The 5,696-nt window shown below is 32.8% G+C and overlaps 1 long non-coding RNA gene across 2 annotated transcripts; it reads left to right on the forward strand.

Moving 5' to 3' along the window:
• Nucleotides 1-1,033: 1,033 nt before the first annotated feature.
• On the forward strand, nucleotides 1,034-5,416 carry LOC127964555 (uncharacterized). Of its 2 annotated transcripts, none has more exons than XR_008155072.1 (4): nucleotides 1,034-1,322; nucleotides 1,429-1,514; nucleotides 1,627-1,721; nucleotides 3,243-5,416. It is a non-coding gene; the product is annotated as an uncharacterized LOC127964555 (long non-coding RNA). The 2 variants fall into 2 exon arrangements; XR_008155071.1 differs by having other exon boundaries at nucleotides 1,037-1,312; nucleotides 3,243-5,415.
• The last annotated feature ends 280 nt before the right edge of the window (nucleotides 5,417-5,696 follow it).

Here is a 5,696-nt window from a genome sequence, read left to right on the forward strand (position 1 = left end):
TCGGATCAGAGCTGCAGGCTTATCTGGTAGACATCTGCATATCTTCCGTAGGGTTAGATACTTATACAGACTCTTTGAATTTTCGGTGATTATATAGCGGTGACAAAAAGTATTTGGACAATTCATTGCATAGTTACAAAATTCCAAAACAAGTGGCATCCGCAAACAAATGCTGCAGAGGTTTTTCTCCCTTTTTGAACTTTTAATTTCGTATGAAGTCAGTTCTACTCAAGGTTTCCAATCACAGTAACCTCAGAATCACATTAATATCCACAAATGTTTGAAAATAATGTGTCACAGTACTTTTCCGTCTCCATTTTGAACTGTTTTTCTGTTGTTTTATCATTTCAAATGTAATTGTTTTTGTAAAATGTATTATTTTAAAAAAGTTTTTCAAAAATGTGCCTCTACCTACATTTTCCCAAGATGCCAAAAACGTACCTATGCATACAATTCACTGCAGAGGCAATTGCAAATTAATACATTTTGACATTTGCATCATATTAATCATGTCCATATGTAAGATGTTTCTGAAGTAAACTTGCTCAGTAGCTCATCTGGTACAGCATTGTCCCATGAGAAACAATCACAAAATACTAAAATAACATGGTTGCTTCACGAAATTCTTTTTCATCTGGCATTCTCACACTTTTTGTTTTAACATTATTGGTTATGTTAAGGACGGGGTTTAGTGCAATGTGTAATTTAAGGCTTTTGATTCTTGATGGAGCCACATGTATGATAAAATAATAATAATAATAATAATAATAATGTTTAATCTTTAATTGTGAAAATATTGAAAATAAATAATGTGCATTTGCTCATGCTAACAGTACACTGTAAAAAATAATTCAGTGGCTTAGTAAATTTCACAAAAATAAAGAGCTATATTTACTTAATAAAATCTTTTGAAATCATTTAAGTGATATTTTGAGTGGGTCAGGTTAAAAATAATAATTAAAAATCCAACAAATAATTTCTCTAAAATTTACATATATTATTTAAGTTAATTTAATGAAAATAAATAAGTATTTAACTAACTAATTATATTTTTAACATACCCTCAATATTTCTGGTGAATTCTAATATAAATATTTGATAATTATTTACTTGTACTGATCTGTTTTAGAAACTAAAATTATTAAGTATTTCCTACCAATTTTCCTAAATAAAGTTCCAGCTTAATAAAAAACGGTTTAAATAAATTAAGTAAATTTCGCGGCTAAAGTGATCACGTGTGCAGCTCCGCAGGAAAAAAAAATCTGCTTTCCTCAGCAGAGACGTCGACTAGCCATACTCCTCACAACTCCTGGTTAAGTAAGGTTAGTCAGCTAATCCTACTTACGTTTGTAACACTTTATTATAAAGTTAATAATTATTAAGCATTTCCTAACAATTGTCTTTGTATTTTACGTCATCTTCAACAAGTTTCGTAACTTAATCGAGGTCACCTGAAGGACGGCGTTCCTGAGTTTCCTCAGCAACGGCAAGACCCGCACTCCTCTCATATCGGGGTACGTTATGTAATTTAGCCAGCTTAAACTAAATATGTTTGTGATGTTTAATTCAGAAGTTAATTATTAAGGATTTCCTAACAATTGTGTTTGTATTTTGCGACATCTTAAGAAGTTTAACGAGTTTCGCGGCTCAAGCAAGAGGCACCTGTCACTGAAGGACTGCTTTTCTCAGCAACGACGTGAACAGCATTACTCGAATTTCCTGTAAGTAGTCATTTTATAACGATGTATTTTGTACAGGTTCCCCTTTGGGGTCAGTGGCTTGTCAAAAGGGAACACATCATTTATGAACTTTCAAATGACATTCTGTCTTGTAAAAAGCTGTCACGTTGTTGTAAAACATCATAATTACTACATGAACTCAAGTATGAGCTCTTAAATAACCACTAAAAATACGCCATGCAAAAGTATTTAAAATGGCGTGGACATAACATAGACTGGTGCGTTTTAATCAGCTCCCACTATAGGGAGTCAGCCAGTTTAAGGCCTGCTCCGTTGTAAAATCATTCTAGTGCACTGAAACCTAGATCACATACAATATCGGTCAAAAGTTTGAAAACAGTAAGCTTTTTAATGTTTCTAAAATAAGTTTCTTAAGCTCATTAAGCTTGCATTTATTAAAAAAAAAAAATAATGCAGAAAAAACAACCGTCTATTATCCCCCCCTACCCTCTATGGCTATTTGGCTGGTCATTTTTTTAGGGTTACTCGCCAGACTGATATAATATTTATATACACACACACACATACATATATATATACACACACATACATACATATATACATTAAAGCCGAATTTTCATTCCATTACTCCAGTCACCGCAGCTGTTTCAAAACAAATCCAGACCTGGTGGGTATTGAAGGACAGCGGAGGCTGGGGGAGGGGTACATTGTTTTAATTTTAATTAAAGTAATATTTTTGTTCCCTGAAACAGATCAGTTTAATTTTGCATCCTTAAATAGTTTGATAGAAATTTCACAAATATATTATGTGTATTATAAATAAACAATTTGTTAGTCAAATACTAAATTGTTTTAGTGGAAAAAAAAGATAAAATATAACTGTACATTTTAGATAAAATTAACTGTTGTATTTTTAGTCAATTATTATGTTTACATTTATGTATTTGGCAGACGCTTTTATCCAAAGCAACTACATTGCATTTCAAGGTACACATTTACAATCTTATAATATTCAGAGATTTTATTAAGTTCATAAAGTTAAATATTACTGTAATATTTACTAAGCCACAGAATTATTTAGAGGGTTAAGGGTTGAGTGTGAGGGTTAATGCAATGCATATTTTTTTTCAAGTAGTGCAATTAAACAAGCTTTTTTGTTTCAAAACCATTAGTCATTTTACTTAAATATTAAACATGTTTATAAAGAAATTGGTTGAAATAATGCGGACCTCAATAAAAGCCTATAGCATTTATTTAAAGCATAGAAGCTCACAGTTAGTCTCTTTTCATTTTTCTTTTAGGTTTATTGTTAAAAATAAATGTCCCTATGTAGAAAATTAACCTGTCCTCTTGTTAAGAAGAATGCTGTTAATTTTTGCAACTCCTCCCCCTAGTAAACTTTGTTTGAGATTTTACCTATCATATGGTCCAACAGAATGTTTGCTTCTTCAGGTGCTATTTGTTTTGTGTATTTATCGCTTTCTTGTAACATTCAGGTTTGAATGTTAGCTCTAACCAGTTATCTTTAAAATTTGCCTGTAGGGTTCAGCTGATCTACCCGTCTTCGTACACGCAGAGTTGGCATAGGAGGTCATAAAAATCTACATCCTTCGGGACAATGATGGGGCAGTCAGCGATGTAGGAGTTGTGATTGAGGGCATCACTGTCCTCCGCAGTCTTGGGAATCTCAGCAGAGCCTGCTGCTATCTTTTGGGAGTCACGTATGCATTGGATTTGAGATATTCCAAGACCCACAAATACAGGTCCTTCTCAAAAAATTAGCTTATTGTGATAAAGTTCATTATTTTCCATAATGTAATGATAAAAATTAAACTTTCATATATTTTAGATTCATTGCACACCAACTGAAATATTTCAGGTCTTTTATTGATTTAATACTGATGATTTTGACATACAGCTCATGAAAACCCCAAATTCTCAAAACATTAGCAAATTTCATCCGACCAATAAAAGAAAAGTGTTTTTAATACAAAAAAAAAAGTCAACCTTTAAATAATTATGTTCAGTTATGCACTCAATACTTCGGGAATCCTTTTGCAGAAATGACTGCTTCAATGCGGCGTGGCATGGAGGCAATCAGCCTGTGGCACTGCTGAGGTGTGATGGAGACCCAGGATGCTTCGATAGCGGCCTTAAGCTCATCCAGAGTGTTGGGTCTTGCGTCTCGCAACTTTCTCTTCACAATATCCCACAGATTCTCTATGGGGTTCAGGTCAGGAGAGTTGGTAGGCCAATTGAGCAGTGATACCATGGTCAGTAAACCATTCACCAGTGGTTTTGGCACTGTGAGCAGGTGCCAGGTCGTGCTGAAAAACGAAATCTTCATCTCCATAAAGCTTTTCAGCAGATAGAAGCATGAAGTGCTCCAAAATCTCCTGATAACTAGCTGCATTGACCCTGCCCTTGATAAAACACAGTGGACCAACACCAGCAGCTGACATGGCACCCCAGACCATCACTGACTGTGGGTACTTGACACTGGACTTCAGGCATTTTGGCATTTCCTTCTCCTCGGTCTTCCTCCAGACTCTGGCACCTTGATTTCCGAATGACATCCAAAATTTGCTTTATGCTATATTATAATGCTATATGCCAAAATCATCACTATTAAAACAATAAAAGACCTGAAATATTTCAGTTGTTGTGCAATGAATCAAAAATATATGAAAGTTTAATTTTTATCAATACATTATGGAAAATAATGAACTTTTATCATAATATAACAATTTTTTGAGAAGGACCTGTACTCACTTGAGTTGTTCCAAAAACTGTTTCTTGAGCTGGATCCTCCAAAACTCTCTGTTAATGTTCAGAGGTTAAAAAATTATCTTCTTGCACAGTAGTGGTTCATGATCATCCCACAGAATGGGTATTCCTGATGGAAGTGTTTTTGTTATCGGATTAATTCTGTTGAAGGGATAGTTCACTCAAAAAGATGATGTTGTCATAATTTACTCTCCCTCAATTTGTCCCAAACCTGTACGAGTTTCTTTCTTCTGTTGAACACAAAAGATATTTTAAGTGAAGTGACGTGACATTCAGCCAAGTATTAAAGAGTGTTGGTTAACGCATTTAAAGGTTGCCATTGACTTTGCATAGTAGCCTTTTTTTTTTTTTTTTTCTACCATGGAAGTCAATGGCAACTTTCAACTGTCTGTTAACCAACATTCATTAAAATATCTTTTGTGTTCAACAGAAGAAAGAAACTCTACAGGTTTGGGACAACTTGAGGGCGAGTACATTATGACAACATCATCTTTTTGGGTGAACTATCCCTTTAATATTGATGTAAGTGTTGCTTTTTTTTTATGGTTTAATGAGTGGTAATGAGTGTGACTGCAAATGGCTGGTATGCACCAGGAACAAAGTAAGATGTCATTTCTCTTACGGCTATCATATTTTACATGTAATCTACTTGAATACTAAGATGGATGAAATGTTTCATAAGGTTTAATCATTTCCCTTATGGCTGCTTTACAGTTTTTAATTTTTGCAATCTACTGGAATATTAAAATGGATAAAATGTTTCAAAGGTTGATTTTAGACTTTGTCTGATGTTTAATTGATAAATAAATGTTTAATAAAAAATGTGTTTCTTTCTTTATTTGGTTTTATTATATTAATTGTAAAGGGTAAATGGTGTAAAAAAAAGTGAATGCAACATTTTGATCATTTATTGTCCAATATTAAGTTAAATTCACTTTTACATCTAGTAAACATAGCACATTTGTTTGGTTAAATTTCATCCAATATTTCAATTATATCTACTCAATATTTTTTGTTTATTTTACATAGAATTAAAGTTGTGGTGTTTTATAATTTTGATTATATCTAATTAATTTTATTTCTCATATAAAGTTATTCAGTTATTCAGATTTACTTAATTTTTTTACTTACAATTACTCAATTTAAACAGTACATTTCATTGATTTCACAGCTTTAAAATTTACTCAATTTTTTTGAGTGTAAAAATGT

The sequence above is a fragment of the Carassius gibelio genome, chromosome B9, assembly GCF_023724105.1.
Source record: "Carassius gibelio isolate Cgi1373 ecotype wild population from Czech Republic chromosome B9, carGib1.2-hapl.c, whole genome shotgun sequence".
NCBI lineage: Eukaryota > Metazoa > Chordata > Actinopteri > Cypriniformes > Cyprinidae > Carassius > Carassius gibelio.